This window comes from Pimephales promelas, chromosome 17 (assembly GCF_988280905.1).
Source record: "Pimephales promelas chromosome 17, fPimPro1.hap1.1, whole genome shotgun sequence".
NCBI lineage: Eukaryota > Metazoa > Chordata > Actinopteri > Cypriniformes > Leuciscidae > Pimephales > Pimephales promelas.
The window spans coordinates 24,399,159-24,408,528 of NC_142785.1; positions in this window are offsets into that span (position 1 = coordinate 24,399,159).

The following is a 9,370-nucleotide window of genomic DNA, read 5'->3' on the forward strand; positions in this document are numbered from 1 at the left end:
AATACTCCTTAGAGACCCGTCTGTCCCAATCCCCCATGACTTGGCCCTATCGATCCTGCTGTTATTGACATGACACCTGCAGAGGGGGCTTTAGCTATTGATAACCGATGGTATTTCTGCCGCAGATCAAAAGCCAACTGCCAGCTTTCATGTTTGTAAACAGTATTGATTTGCATAATAACCTCAAAAATTAGTACCTAGGATTAGGCAAGGACAAATGCATTTCAGCATTCATAACGATGTTTACTGTGAGAAGCTAATTAAGGGGGAAAATTGTGAGAGAACACACGATCGCTTGACAACATTCGGCCAATGACATCCTTTGGAATGCCATTGTTAATGAAACGCATTTTATTGGACAAACTAACAATACTCTCAATAAATAAATAAAGCACGACTCTCCACTTCTTGGCAGACAAAGCGCTGATGTGCCACTTTTTTTCCTTAAGGATGCAAATTATTGCCGTGTGTTGCATTCATTTATTCATGAGCTGGTCCCCGTGCCTGCATGTTCACCTGTTCGCAGCGGTCCCTGGCCTGCATCAGGCTCGGCGCTGAAAGAGATGTCAGGGGAGAGGATGAGGAAGGGATGATGAGGCAGACGCAGAGGTATCTTTCGCTCGTGCTGCTGTTCATCCACTTCCACTAAGCTGCTATAAAACCACTGAATTATGCATGTGTCTCTGTCACTTATTCATTTCTTAACCACAGTCGCTGTCATTAGGTGACGTGCGTTATTTTGGCTCTGAGCTCTTCCCAGTGGATGTTGTGTTCAAACTGGGAGGCCGAGTTCATAAGAGAGGAAATTGCAAGCGATTGTGTTTTATGCATGACGGCGTTTTTTGCGGTAACTGTGCTGTAACAAAAATCAAATTAACATTTATTTGCAATTCATTTGTGAAATATGGTTCTGACCCTCTTATTTATATATAGGCTATAGAAGAACTGTCAGAACTGTTATGTTAGAATAACTGTTGCTAAACATATAACAGGCTAGAAACATAATAATCACTGCAATAATGATCTAATCATAGACTCTTGAAGTAGTTCACTTTAAAAAAAACTTTTTCTGATTATTTACTCACCCCCATGTCATCCAAGATATCCATGCCATTCTTTCTTCAGTCAAAAAGAAATTACCGGTAAGGTTTTTGATGAAAACATTCCAGGATTTTTCTCCATATAATGGACTTCAATGGGAAACAAAGGTCCAAAACACAGTTTCAGTGCAAACTGTTCAAAGGGCTTTAAACGATTCCAGACGATGAATAAGGGTCTTATCAAGTGAAACAATCGCTCATTAAAAAAAAGTTTAAGTTTTGTAAGCTCAAATGGTCGCCTTGCTCTGTTCTGTGATGCGCATTTATGACTCTCCTGTTCGAACTCGTTCATCAAAATGAACAAATCTTTTTTTGTGTCATTTGGTTCATTCAATAAACAAAATGAATGAATTGACTCGGGAAAAGATTTGTTCATTTTGATGAACGAGTTCGAACAGGAGAGTCACAAACGCACATCACAGAACAGAGCAAAGGAGACCATTTGAGCTTATAAAACTTAAACTTTTTTTTATGAGCGATCGTTTCGCTTGATAAGACCCTTATTCATTGTCTGGAATCGTTTAAAGCCCTTTGAACAGTTTGCACTGAAACTGTCTTTTGGACCTTGAACCTGGATTTCTTTTCGACTGAAGAAAGAAAGACATGGACATCTTGGATGACATGGGGGTGAGTAAATTATCAGCAAACGTTTTTTTTTTTTTTAAAGTGAACTTTAAGCATTTTCCTGTTCAAATCCAAACACCGATTTTTATTTGTTTATTGGCAGGGCAGTGTAAGTAGGCCTGATACTATATATATATATATATATATATATATATATATATATATATATTCTTCAAGGATGCATTACATTGATCCAAACCTGATTAATGTGTGAGCACCTGTGCACCAGCTCTGCCTGAGATTTTGAAGTCTCTGTGGCCTGACAGACTTTCTAATGTCTGTCACTTACCATCTACTGAAGGCCCTTTAATACTGTGACTTTCATACTTTCACTGCTTTGATACAGTTTAGTTTCAATGAGCTTTTCACATCGAGTCTGGTCTCTTCCCTTCTGGTAAAACAGTGTGCTCAGCACAGGACATGAAACAACAGAGTTATGTTGTGACTAGCTAGTCAACGGAAAAGGTTGACTGTGGATAGATAAAACTTGGAGACGGGAAGAGAGAACGCCATGAGTAAGAGTGCTGTTCCCCTTTTAAACCATGTGCCGCTCACAGCGGTAGCAGAGAGATCGCTCTCCCAGACTTCTCTTGAAAAAACAATTCCACATGTGCCTGAGCGAAAAACCCGCCTCGCACACTTGCTGTTATTTACGAAGTGCTGACATCGGGGCCTGAAAGAATTAGTATTCTGTAAGGTAAATGTTTTCCTCTGGGTTCCTTCTCAGCAACAGTTTGCAGATGTTTGGGCGATACAGAGAAAGTACGTTCCCAATGCAGAGCCAATGAAAAAAGGCATGTCAAAAAAAGTTATTCTCGGCCGAGCTCTGACAGTGATCTATGACTTCTCACTGCCTACTCACTGCGTTACCATCCCAAACTTCAGGGCTGTGTTTTGGCTGCCAGAGATTTTACACTGGCTCTGTTAAACCCAAAGCTGTTTTCCCCCCTTAACGCATTAATTTTTTTATTTGTAAGAGTTGGATGCACCTGGCAAGAGTCCAACAGCAGATGTGTTGGCAGCGCCGTGGCAAAGTAGCAGATTTCACACCATACGGCCCTGTAGAGACAAAACCCCAAAACCAGGATGACAAAAGGTCTTGATGTTTAGATTTGTTTATCCAGCTAAAGATGTGTAGGTATGCCCTAGCACTGGCTTAGCTAATATGATCTTTTAGCATGCATCTCAAGAGACTGCGCTCATGTGAGCGCTTCGTTTCATGAATTGACAATATTTTGATATTTTATAGTCATGTTTACAGTGAACTTTAGAAAGCGACATTGAAAAGCTGCCAGGCCCGTTTAAATAGAATTAAACATATGTTCTGAAACACCTGCCCAACACACACACCTATACACAGAGGAGACGTAAAATGACCTGGACGTGTTCATGAGTGCAGAGGTCGGTTCCTGTTGACTGCTGGTGGAAGCAGACGGTATTCCAATCATTATTAATACTAGTGTAGAGGTTCAGAACTGTGGAGGAGAAAACATCCTTATCGGCACACAGGACAAAGCTCTTCCAGGACGAATGGCCCGCCGCCGGGCAGATGGAGAGATCTTATCTGAGCCGTGGATTGCTGCAGTCAGGGTGGGAAAAGGCTCGGTTTAAAGGCCAGTTAAAGTGGACACGGTCTGAGCTGGAGAGGGGTGGCTGCTCTTCCCATAAGGCTTTGAAACAACTAGCTAACAAATACCAGTTTCAAGCACTACCTGGAATTTTTTCAAAATGGAATATAATATTGCATATTGTCAAGTATTTTTGATTATTGGTAACACTTTACAATAACTTTGATTTGAAGGGTTAGTTCATCCAAAAAATAAAATGTACTCACTAGTAATTACTTTCTAGTTTATAAAGTTAAGGATATGGGTATTTTTCTTTTAAAAAAAGCCTTTATTAACCCCCTGGATCCATATAGATTACTTTTATGATGAATTGATCAAAATAATTCAAAACTATTCACTCCCATTATAAAGCAATTGGAAGACGCATTACTTAATAAGTTAATAGTCATATGCCTCAAAAAGTGAAATCATCATAACATAATATGTTTGCAAATCATTAGCTTATATGATTCATTAAAACAGAAGGCTGGAAGTTTAAATACATGGTTTCAATCCATTGTTGTAATTAACACATTGATTTACACTATGTGTTAATACTAGATGTTTACATGGAATTATTCCATGTTGTTCTCAGGTTTTTGAAAAAAAAAAAAAAAAAAAACATTCCAAGATTTTTTTTTTCCATATAGCCTAGTGGACTTCATCAATGTGTTGAATGTCCAAATTGCCGTTTCAAGCTTTAAAAGGCTCTATAATCCCAGCCGAGGAATAAGGGTTTTATTAAGTGAAGATTGATCATTTATAATAATAATAATTTGCATAATCCTATACTTCGTTCTTAACCCCAAATGCTCGTTTTGCACTAGCTCTAATGCGCCGCGCATTCACGTTGAAATGTCACGTGTAACGTAGGCGGAAGTACCGACCCAATGCAAAGCAAACATGCAAAGACTAACCGTGTTACCTTTTGGTGCATCGCATCTTTGAGCTTTAGTGCAAGATGAGAATTTGTGATTAACAAATTACCAATGGTTTCGCAAGATAAGACCCTTATTCCTCTGCTAAGATTGTGTAGAGCCATTTGAAACTACAATTTGGACTAGGCCTACCTTCAACCCGTTGGTTCGCACTGAAGTCTACTATATGGAGAAAAAACATTTATTGTTTTCCTCAACAAAATGTATTTTCGACTGAAGAAAGAAAGACATCTTGAATGGCACAGAAGTAAGTAAATTTTCAGGAAATTAGAATTTCGAAGTAAACTAATCCTTTAAGAAAAAAACTGAGCTGAATTTGTGTGCCATCAGGTTTAAAAGAGAATAAAGTCAAATGCGTCTTTTACCCCGGTGCGCCATAGCCGCGACTGGTACAATTATTTTGAATAAATGTTATCCTTTCCTGTAGCTCAAACAGTAGAGCGTTGGCGCCTGCAACGCCAAGGTCGTGGGTTTGATTCTCAGGTAAATTACGAACTGATAAGAATAAAAACATGTTGAGATAATGTGGAAGTCGTTTTGGATAGAAGCGTCTGTCAAATGTGTAAATGTAACTCTAATAAATTTTTAATGTGCACAAATTTATTTATAGCAATGTAATAAAATGGCTACATTTTCATTGTATTATTTATTTTATAAGGATACTCAACAAATAAAAATATATTAGCTTATGCTAGCCTATTTAGAAGAAAAAAATAACATCCTAAAATTAGCCTACACCGTTAGGCTACATTTAATTAAATAAAGAATTGCTGTAGGCTATTAAACCTCGTGTTAATCTGAGTTCAGGTTGAGATCAAAAACATTCAGTGCGATTGAAAATTTTGACTTTTGCACATGGCTTGGCTCGAAAAATTCGGTGTTTTAAATTGATAGTGTCATATGCTCTCCTATCGCTTTATCCATGATCTCGGGGTCTACTTTTTTCTGCTTATTGGATCTGATTTCGGAGATAATGGATTTTTTCAAATGTTGGAAACGTTTTGATTGCTGCAGGCCAAGTTTGTCCAGTAAACCGACGATCACTCCACTGATAGAACACAGATGGACTGCTGATGGTTATGACTCCAGCTCACAAACAGGTGAGATTGGAAGCGGCAAGTTTAACGCGTTTAGTATTTCGACGGCTTCCCACTTTCATTTCTTTAGGTGTCTTTTCTTTCTGTTCTTCTGTGTTTTCTTCTTTCCCCCTCTCTCGCTCCTTCCTATAGTTTCAGCTGCGGGCTCCCGGAGTAGCTGTAGGTGTGTGAGTGCCAGAGGCATGAAAAGCGAGACGTGTTTTTTTGTTTTTTTCCTCCACTCTTTACAAAAGCAAGGGCCTCGTTCGTGGTATTGCGTCATGGGATGGTGTCTCTGTGCACCCACTCAATGAGAACAGGACCAGACTAATACGAAGCCGAGTCTGCCGCTCACGTGCGCTTATCAGAGGGATTCATTATTTTAGTGAGGCCAGCGCTAGACGGTGATAGACAGCGTGAAGCTGAAGCAGAGATGGACAGAGGGTGTGTGTGTGAGAGAGAGAGAGAGAGAGAGAGAGAGAGAGAGAGAGAGAGAGAGAGAGAGAGAGAGAGAGAGAGAGAGAGAGAGTGAGTTACACCTGTCAGGGGCAATCAACATAACCCATAATAGAGAACTGTAAACAAGGATGCAGGACTGCACCCCTCACACACAGGCACAATTATGCACACATACACACCTACTTGTGCACACAAAGAGCCAACACAAACACAAACCACAAATGCAAAGCACTGGCAGTGACAGATGTTGGCAGGGAATTGGGTGGGAAAAGAAACACTTTCATTTCTTTCTGCGCTTCATTCTGCTTTCATGGTGCGGATGCTATGGGAAAAGATGGGAAGAGAGAGCGCTGGCCTGCCTATCTCACGGCACACTGGGCTCCAGTCGCAAAATATGGTGGCTGCTCTGCCTTCTGTTGCTTTATTTTCAAAAATAAATGGAGGCATGGGTGCCAAGCTAGATTAGAAGCGAAGAGGAAACAGAAAGACAGTTTGTCACTAATCAGATGTTTGTGTTGGCTCGAAGAGCTATGGCTATTTGTGTTTGTAAAAGTGAGCATTTGCTTTGATATATGCTGGACGCTCAGCTGTAGAAAAACAAGGGAGATTGTCATAGTTCTCATGTCTATAGGCTGGTTTATGAGTTGCATTACTCATCATGTAATGTATTATGCTTACAAACTGAAGAGAGGCTCCCATCATGTAGGACAGAGGAGTGGGATGACAGAGTTCCCCATAGCTTCTAACGGCTAGTGTTTCTCTGCAAGTGTGCGTTTTATCATTCGACCACCTGGTGGCGCTAAAGTACAGGACAAACACGCACTTCTCCGTATCTTTCAAACCGCTTTAAAGCCACCGATAACACGCCATTATGAAACATCACAAAGAAAATATGCGAAGGCTAAAACTTTTCAATTCCTTTTAAAAGGAAATTCCAAGATATTTGAAAATGACACTGACTTATAAATGTGGGCTATTTAGGCAGTTTTATAATACATAGAATAAAAACAGATATTGCCTATCGTTTTATAATTTTTATATTAATTAGGTTAAATATAAATTAGTTTTATTAAATTAGTATTCATTTTAATACCTGCAGATTCTGCAATATACATCAACCTTACATCATGTTGCTAAACTTGACTCTATAGGTGTAAATGAGAATAATATGCTTACCACTATAAATCGTATTACTACTACTGATAATAATACTATGTTGTAATACTTTTTTATTACATAAACAATAAGTATAATTGAATAAATGAGCAAATTACTAATAGTCTACAGTTAAATAATTGAATTATTTTATACCGTAGCCTATATTTATTCCATTATTTGTTTCCCTATTGTTTCTTAAAATAAAGGCTATTTATTAAATGAAATCCCTTATTAATTCATTTTTTCTTTTTTTGATTTCCTGCTCAATTCACTTTCTGACACCAGTCATGAAGTCACCTCTTGTGCTCTAGTGATATTATAATGTAAAATCTGTAACATTATTTGCACTTAAAATAAAATAGACTAAAACATGTCTAGTTATATGTGTAGAATTGTTTTGTGGTGTGATTGTGCACATACATATTTGGGTATTAAAATTAGAATCTCTTCATCATGTCCAAACTTAAAACAATGTAATACTGCCCACAAATGTTTCCTTTGGCAAATGCTAAAAAAGCAAGAGGTTTGTCAGGTTTGCTAATGCCTAACAAAATTGAAAATTGTTCATAATGCGTGTATGTTTTTATTTACTTAATTATTTGTGATGAAGATTAAAAAAAGACCTTACTTGATGGAATGAATTAAATTAAAATACATCCCTCACACATAATGAAAAGAACAGCTTTTCACAATAAAATATTTATTTGTATTACAAAACAATTGTAATTTTAATTAACAGTCAGTCATTTACAGAATTTCTTCTGCATGGGTCTTGTCATTATACATTGAGCATCTCCTGAGCTGTTGGCTGCCCACTGTCACCATGGAGACTGTACGGCTCTTTAGCTCATATAAGGGAGATTAGATGTAGTCATAGCTGCCTTACAGATGAATTATGAAGAAAGCAACTTTGTTTTTGTGTCTATACAGTACATCATACAGTGCGGTACTGTGTGTGTATGTTGAGGTGTGTGTTCATATGTCATCACATGCATGTGATGTGACAGGGGTGAACTCAACTCCATTCAAAGTATGGTGAGCTCAGCAGGAGATGCGGCTCACACACTCCCCACACACAGACACACACTCCGTGCGCCATCAGCCCCCGTCTCCGCAGAGCTGCCATGCTAATCATTTAAACAGCACAATCAAAGCAAATACGATGTTTCACGAGGAAAAAGACGGGGAAAGTGATTATCAGTGTTTGTGAATGTGACAGAACTGAAGGAGACTTTGATTTTGAAATCTTCTCCAGTTAGCAGTGACTCCAGGTTCAGTCTGTAGGTCTGCAAAAAAAAAAAAAAAAAAAAACTACTGCTGCCATTGCATGACTAAAAGTTTTGAGAGAGAGAGAGAGAGAGAGAGGCCTTATAAACTCTGCATACTTTCTTAAGAGGACATGTCTTTGGTACTTCAATATTTTATTCTTCAGGTCACAAATTAGTTGCACACTAAAATGGACCACGTTCACATAGAAATGCATTTGAGATAAAAATATACCTCAACATAAAATAATCACATCTAACAACCGTGATGGAATGTATAAATAGCAACTGGTTATCTTCTCCAGTATAGGTTTTTAATCATTCTGTTGGCTTTGCAGACTAATTTGTTTAATCTATACACTGCCTGCCCATTTCTGTTGAGGTTAGCTAATAGAAGCTTTTGATGTAGCTTCACATATGTTGAAAGGAAGGATCTGTGTGAATGCTGGTATCACCCATGTGTGAGAGAAACTACTTAAAACAATAAATAGCAGACTGCATCTCAAACTATAGTGCTAAACTGATCTCTTTAATGTCAAACACCCCAGTTTTTATTTAAAGTTGCTGCTATCCAACCGAGTGCTTTGCTGGGGGAAAAAAAGGCAGTTCTACTCAACAATAAACTGTTTTTTTTTTTTATTTTTTAGCCTGGATGGCACAAACGTGAGCTATGTTGGTCCCAAGCGTATGTTAAAACCGGTGTGTACTGTATGTGGCACCGCTGTGAATAAATGATGCGTGTAATCAGTGTAGGCTATTACTTGTGGCAGTGGCACCTCTGCATTCGCTTTTTGCATTTTTTTCCCACTTCAGATGAAAACAGATCCTCTCCACCAACTACAAAAACAGAGCTTTCCCAACTTAACTGCCTCACTGTACAAGTAATTTACTAGAAAGTCTGTTTATAGTCTTTAGTGGTGCAGATCCACAGATATGTTTCGGAGAAAGCGTCACTGCTGTAGAGTTTCTCCATAGCATGGGGAGAGAGAAAAAATCTTGACACACTCCCAGTTTAGTGCCGTGTTGTACATTCGGTCAGGCCATTGGCTCGCTCAGTTGGTTTTCAAGGAATTCTGAGTAAAAAAAAACAAATCACAAAATGGGTAAATTGTTGGGTTCGTTGACGTGTACTTCTAGTAAACT